This window comes from Dasypus novemcinctus, chromosome 13, assembly GCF_030445035.2.
Source record: "Dasypus novemcinctus isolate mDasNov1 chromosome 13, mDasNov1.1.hap2, whole genome shotgun sequence".
NCBI classification, from domain to species: domain Eukaryota; kingdom Metazoa; phylum Chordata; class Mammalia; order Cingulata; family Dasypodidae; genus Dasypus; species Dasypus novemcinctus.
In genome coordinates this window covers 38830501-38838591 of record NC_080685.1, presented here as the reverse complement: position 1 = coordinate 38838591, position 8091 = coordinate 38830501, and positions in this window count along the sequence as shown.

Genomic DNA, 8091 nt, shown 5'->3' with positions numbered 1-8091 from the left:
GGTATCAAACTGGTAATAAGCATCAGATTGTCCACCACCTTGTCTGACATACACCACCACCAATTCTAATTCAGTAGTTTGCTGCGTCATCAAAAACCAAGAAAATGTATCAACAACCAAAAGCGGAGACAGTAATAGAGGAGAAAAATAAATTCACAGAGTTGGTGTTTCAAGAATTTTTTTTCCTCGAAGATCACAAAGAAGCACCTTCTGATTTGGGAGGAGCTGGATATAGAAAAAGTCCAACTGAACTTTTGAGACGAGGGAAGAGCTGTCAAGCAGGGGAGGTTGAATGGAGGCAGTCAGTAAGGGTGAGGGAAGGGTCTTTAGTGACCGGTCAAAGTTTGCCACAAAAAAACTGCATTCTCTGTCATTTACTAGACTATGAACTTGGGAAATACATTTGAACTTTCAGAACCTCAGTTTTTTCCATAGTAAATTGGAGGTAGAATTGTGAGGATTACATGAGATAACTATAAAATACCTGGCACAGAGCCAGGAACATATAGAGGTTTAATAAATGAATCAGCATCATTAACATTGCTCTCTTTTAGGGTCTGTGTATTGATTTTTTTTTAACAATAAACTTATTTGTTTATTTGTTTATTTATTTACACCTCTTCTGCCATGAATTCATAGGGAATGGGTTACAGAAGCTCAGGCTCCTTTCCATTGGTTCTCACAAAGTGTGCTTCTCTGGGTGGAGCAGGCCAGCGCTTCAGTTGATCTTAAGTAACTTTCTCTTTGGCTCCTTCTTTTTCTGATCATTTTCTTTACACATTTTGGGAAGCTATCTCAGTTCTTAGAGTGCTTAATATGCTCAATCTATACACCAGTTCTCTTGGCAAGAATCTTGCCCTAAACCTGTTTGTTTACCATAATACCAACAACACAGTGTTACTCAGTAAAAACACAATTTTACTCAGCATTCTGAGTAAAACTCTCTTCCAGTTTTGCCATGGTACTCTTTGTGGGGCATTTCTTTTTGAACAGTACGCACTCCCTTGATGCCTATTGCATCACCTTTCTTGTAGATTCACATATGCGTGGCCAAAGAAACAATTCCATGTTTTCTAAAAGGCCTAGAAAATATAGTGGGTGCTTCTCCTCTTTTCCTTTGTGTTGGTCATTTTGGTAAATTACTGGAAGATGGCAGTTCCAGCAGAAAGTGCATTGATTTTCAAAGTCTGTTGTATTGATATAGTCTCAGGTATTATCTAAGGGAGAGCTAGTGTAGAATGGGGTGCTACACTATTTGTCATGGGCTCATAGGCTCAGGCCCAAAAGAAACTTTCAGCAAAAGACCTCTTTATTACTTTCACAGCACAAAGAGTCCAAAAGAGCAGGGAAAGGGAAACGGACTTGGCCCAGTGGTTAGGGTGTCCTCTACCACATGGGAGGTCCGCGGTTCAAACCCCGGGCCTCCTTGACCCGTGTGGAGCTGGCCCATGCGTAGTGCTGATGCGTGCAAGCAGTGGGGTGCCACGCAGGGGTGTCACCCCCCTCCCCCCTGTTGGGCCCCACACGCAAGGAGTGCGCCTGTAAGGAGAGCCGCCCAGCGCGAAAGAAAGTGCAGCCTTCCCAGGAATGGCACCGCCCACACTTCCCGTGCTGCTGACGACAACAGAAGCGGACAAAGAAACAAGATGCAGCAAACAGACACAAAGAACAGACAACGGAGGGGGGGGGGGTTAAATAAATAAATCTTTAAAAAACACACACACACACAAAAAGAGCAGGGAAAGAGATCCCATCATGCTTAGTCTCCTGGGGAGGCCGAACTGCTAAGATCAGTGTCACTGGATGGCAGCGTGGCAGACCCCACTTTCTTTAGAAGGAGAGATACCCTGTGCTGTTTGAGTGTGAAGTATTAATCCACCCCAGGGGGAGGGTGCCCTACTGCCGGGAAGTCCTGCCCTGATAAGTATCTGGAGCTGCTTGTCCAGGTTTCTGGGTTTAAGATCTCGCCTGGCCTTTTCATCAGACCTAATATCTCCTGAGGTTGTAGAATGGAAAACAGACTTAAACATTGTCACACCATAGAAAAAGAGGCAGGGAAATGGATGTGGCTCAAACAATTGGCCTCCTGTTTACCATATAGGAGGTCCAGAGTTCGATGCCCAGGGCCTCCTGATGAAGACAAGCTGGCCCACACGGAGTGCCCCCCTGTGCAGGAATGCCCTGGTGCGGGAGTAACCCCCGTGCAGAAGTGCCAGCTGATGTGAAAAGATGGTGCAACAAGAGACACAGAGGAGAGAGAATAAGAGGCATAGCAGAACGGGGAACTGAAGTGGCGCAAGAGAATGAGGGCCTCTCCCACTCCAGAAGTTCCCAGGGTTGATCGTTCCCGGAGCCGCCTAATGAAAATACAAGCAGTCGCAGAAGAACGCACAGGGTATGGACACAGAGAGCAAACAGTGGAGGGAGGAGGGAGAAGTAAATAAACAAATCTTTAAAAAAAAAGAAAAAAGAGGCAGGGAGCTGGTGAGGCCCAGGAGATAGCTGCTGAGCACGGGACCCTGATTTCCGCAGAAGATAGAAGTGGCTCGAGCTGCCCTTCAAGGTCCAAAGGCTCAGCCACACATCCTTGGAAGTCTCTCCCTAGGTAGTCCAGGACATTCTGAAGAACAGGTCAAGGACAGATCAGTGGATCATTAGCACATGGAATCATTGAAAGTATAGCTGGATGGGACTCTAGCAGAAGTAAGAATTAGTGGGCACATTTTTTTATCCTGGCTACTATTTATGGCCCACTGTGACTGTGGCAGCAATATATAAAAACACTGAATTTCTAAGAATGTAAATAATCACACATTTGTAAATCATTGTCTCAGGGTTCATGGGGTGATACAAAGATAATCAGACATTACTGTTAAAAGAGGACACAACAAAAAATTCATTTAGCATCCATTCAATGAATATTTTGTATTATTTCTTTTGTGCCAATTACTGTGGTATCTAATGGAAGAGACAGATGATGAATAAGTAACTTAAGGGTCATTGTAGAAAATAGTAAGCTTATAACAGAGATAAATACAGAATATTATAATATTACAGAGAAAGGTAAGATTTGGGAAGGCTTCCTGGAGGAGGTGGCATTTAACATGCACCTTGAAGAACAGAAAGGATTTAAAATAGTGGAGGCTATTGTGTTGGGTAGAAGTGTGATATCAGAAATTATTTCAAAAAGAGATAAAAGCAAAAAAGAAGAATGAATATAGCACTTTAGGAAGGAAATTATACTTAATAAAAACAACTCCCAGCACCTGCAATGTTTAAAATTTGAAAGAGAATCTTTAGGTGTGGAGGGCCAGCTATTCTCCCTCTCTATGTCTGCAAAACACTTTATTGTTTACATTTGGTTCGTGGCTTGTTAGAGGGCTACAAGGTGCTTGGTTAACCTGGTGTGTCCTGGATGGAGGGCTCAGGCAGAAGTCTGGATGCCAGGGAAATGCAGAGGACCCTCCAAAGGCTTCTGGGCTCTGGAGGCTCCTAGTCAGGTTTGAAGCTGAGCTTTTAGAAGCGATCCTCATCCAGCTCAGCTTCTGGTCAGGTGGCCACCCATCTTCTTCATGAGTTTTACCTCCTTGTCTAGGAAATGGCTCTTCAGGAAGTCTCAGAAATGAGGGTCTGTATTGTTAGAACCCAGGGCATGCACATCCAAAAGGTCTTTTTTCAGTTTCTTCCCCAAGGCCATGGCAGCTTCCATGGCATCCAGGGTTTTAGTCCACTCATCTGGGGGTGGCTTTTGTATCTTCTGCAGGAGCGTCCAACAATGAGCCGGTTTTACATTTTCAAGAGACACCAGGTGCTCTTGAGCTTCTCCTTCACCAACTGGCAGAAGAAGTGGCCCACACCCTCCAGGGCCACATCATAGTGATCAAAATAGAAGCCATGAGAGAAGTAGGAGTTGGAGGCCAGCAAATGCAGGTTGACCAGGCAGTGGACAGAGGCCTCCACAGCTGCTGAATAATTCTGATGCATCTGGGAGCACATGGTTGGTCTACAATGAGAAGCTAACCACAAACAAAGAGATATTATCTGGTTCTAGAGGCAAGGGCTGGCAGAGAAGATGGTTCTGGGGGTTGCAACTGGGAGGAGTTTGGAGGGTGGTCTGAGGCTGAAGAGGAGGACTGTTAAAACAAGAGACAGATCCATGGGAGTGCTGGGCACACGATGTGGACACTGGCGTTTGAGGGACTTGCCTCCCTAAAGGTTCTGGGACCGTGATAGCCACCACTGTCACACCACAGGTCCCTAGGAGTAGGGCTGTGTACATACCTTTCCTGCAGCCAGACTCTCAAGAATATATGAAACAAGGATAAGAAAGAATTAGGATAAAAGTGGTTACCTGTGGGGGCAAGTGTGGGAGAAAGGTAATTGAACACAGGGGTGGGGACAATACTTCTCCAAATACAACTATCACTTCTCTTAGATTTTGGAACACAAAGAGTATAGTAACTGTTACCAGGTGTGGTTTCCAAGTTCTTGGCCACATCATGAGAAAGAACTCAGATGCACCACAACTTAAGCAAGCAAGCAGGGAGTTCATTGCAAAGTGAAAATACGAGTGCAAGCACTCTCACTAGTGAAGAGGCACCAGGTGGCTTGGGACCCAGGTTTGAGAGGTGTGAAATGGGAGGGTCTTCTTGCCTTGTGGCTTCAGTTGTAGGAAAGGGGTTAGGGCCGGTTTGTTTTCGCCTTGCTGGTTTGGCAGAACAAGATGTTATCACTTGTTTTCTGAGTTTTACAGGTAAACTCAGGCCTGGCTGCCCACAATAACTCAGGCCTGGCTGCCTACAGCGTTTTTTGTTGCCCTTGAGATGTTGTACTCACTGCACGGCCCCACTTTCCACTTTCCGAGTTCCCTATTTTGACCTGCCTCAGTAACTATAAAATACAAACAAAATTTCATTGACATGAAATTTACCTAAACCTAGGGTTTTTGTGGGGTTTTTTGTTCTTGTTTTTTAGGAGGTACTAGGCATGGAACCCAGGACCTCAGACGTGGGAAGCAGGTGCTCAACCACTTAAGCTACATCTGCTCCCTATTTGTTTTTTTGGGTTTTTTTTTTTCTTCTTTATTTTCTTTTAAATGTTACATTAAAAAAATATGAGGTCCCCATATACCCCCCACTCCACCCATGCCACCTCTCTCACATCAACAAACTCTTCCATCATTGTGGCACATCCACTGCACCTGGCAAATATATTCTGGAGAACTGCTACAGCACATGGACAGTGGTCCTCATTGTAGTCCACACTCTCCCCCAGTCCACCCAGTGGGCCACGGCAGGACACACAACGTCCAGCATCCGTCCCTGCAGGACCACCTAGGACAACTCCAAATCCTGAAAATGCCCCCACACCACATCTCTTCTTCCCTCTCCCGACCATCAGCAGCCACTGTGGCCACCCTCTCCACATCACTACTAGAGTTTCTTCCCTGACTAATCACAATAGTTCCCCAACAGAACACCAGTAAGTCCACTCTAATCCATACTCTATTCCTCCATCTTGTGGACCTGGGATGGCTATGTCCAGTCCCCCTCTACATCAAGAGGGGGTTTAGATTCCACATGGATGTTGAATGCAATTCTCCTGCTGGCAGCTGTAGGCACTCTTGGCTCCCTGGTGTGGTGGTTGACCTTTTTCACCTCCCTGTCAGCTGACCAGGGTAAGTCCAAGAAACCAGAGGGTAGGAGCTGCAAGTCTGCTGAGGCCCAGGGCCTGGCCGTCACATGGACAGTTCAGAGACCCAGGTCTCCCGAGTATACACCAACCCAAACGCCAACCACAGGTCCGGTAAAAGTAACAGAAGAGGCATGTGTAGAAAGGTTATATCTGAGTCCAATGCCATCACACTCAGGAACACAAACTCCAAAGTAGGGCCAACTAACATGCCTGAACTCCAGAGCCATCTGCTATGACCATAGAACCTGTGGGTATCTGCAGCCCTCAAGAGAACCAATACCTGGGTTTCCATCTACCTTGGCTGTCTCTGGTTCCCTGCTGAGGCATGCATAAGCATCATCCCCTGAAGACCTCCTGACTTTTTTTTGGAGACTCTTAGTCATATAAACTCATTTGTCCTTTCCATTTCCCCCTTTTTATCCAAAGTCAAAAAGCAGTTTTTAACACCTGATATTACATGTAGGCTGAGATATTCTGCCAGTCTAAGGTGACCTCTTTGTTTATGGTCTTTTTGTAGTTACATCATCCACTGGTGCTTGGTAGTAATCCCTTGGTGCCAGGGAGGCTCATCCCCGGGAGTCATGTCCCACACTGGGGTGAAGGCAATGCATCTATATGCTAAGTTTGGCTTAGAGAGTGGCCACATTTGAGCAACATGGAGGCTCTCAGGAGGTAACTCTTAGGCACCCCACAGCTATAGGCCTAGTTCATATTTCAGGCACACAGACTCATAATCGGAGCCATCAGTATCAAGGGCTCATCGTTGGTCCATCCATCTTTATTGGTCTTTGCCATTGCATTTAGGGGATTGTTGTTGTTCCATTGGGGAATGTGATAGAGCTCCCCTGGTCAGGAATTCAGCACTCTCTCATCTGTCATTTCCAACTGAAACCACTATGAAAATATCCAAACATTTTTATGTACCCTGTATACATGCCCTGGAGAACTCCTTCCCAACCGTGTGTAGCCTACCAGTGACAGCCACACAAGTGCTCCTCCCCTGCCATAGTTGAACCTCTCTGTAATCCAAAACTTCTTCAAAAAGGAAGGCCAATATATTGCCAGGTTCCCTTAATAGAAAAATGGAATATAGTGATGGGTTTAAAGGTTAGATATAGAATACATAGAAATTTAGAAAAATTAAATAAAGGAAAAATAAATTGGGGTATCAAAGAAATGAAAAAATGAAAAAGCTTTGTTTTTGACATTTTACCTTTCATCACTGCTACAGGTGTTGCCCTGTATGTACAGTGGCAAGGCAATTTCTTCCATTTCTTCCTCAATGTCAACTTTCTTTCTTTCTTTTTTTCCTGATTATTAAGTTTCTCTTGACATAAGTTTTAGGTCACAGTAATTCACATATACAATATATGGTACTCCCACATATTCAACATCAAACTCTTTGTCCCTTCCCCAACAGTGATCTTTTTACATGTTCATATTATATTTGCTACAGCTAACGTATGGATATTGAAACAATAGCTTTCAAACATGGTTTCATTTGGGTTTACATTATGGTTTATATTTTAGACTATACAATTTTCTAAATTTTTAGTTATCTTATGTTTTACATAATGGTTTACATTTTAGCCTATAGACTTTTATACATTTTTTGGTGTAATTAAACATGACCTATATCCATCATGGCACGATCTTGTGGACACTTCCATTGCCCCACAATTACCCTGATTCCATGTATTCAACACCTCTTTCCCCCTCCCCACAGGGCCCACCATGACAATCAATCTTCATTACTTGAGGGACCATATTCAGAGATACTTGTAAAAATGTTGAGGGCTTCACATTCTTGACTGCCCTAACCCATTGGGAGCCACCGATTCTCTCAAGAGATACAATTCCCTCTGTTTGAGAACATCAGTCTTCCCCAGGGTGTGGTTATACCTTCACTCTCTCATTGTATGTGTCTCCACACCCAATGATATAATCCACTATGACAAAATGAGCACTCACACACTCCCCAGAAGCTTGCCCTGTGTCAGATGCTCCCCCCCTTAAGCATCCCAAACAGGCATCCCAAACAGGCAACCTTCCATATTACATTCTCTAAAGAGTTTTCTCTGCAACACAATTTCAACCACATACCTGACAATCTCCCGTGATCAAATATTCCCCTCACCCTCTCCCCAATTTCTTGGGCAATCTGACCCATCCTTCCATCCCTAGCACCCCTAAAGCCCACACAGCCCCACCCAAAGTTATCCCTATGCCCCCATTTTGTCCCTTCCCTGTACAAATACTTACCTCCAGCTTATCATAGATTTCACCCAAGTAGCTGTCAGCTCACAACCTTCCTCTACCCTCCAACTACCTTAAAGTTTATCATCCAGTCTCTAGCTCTCTGAGACAGCTTGGTTTACTTATTTCATATCAGAGAGG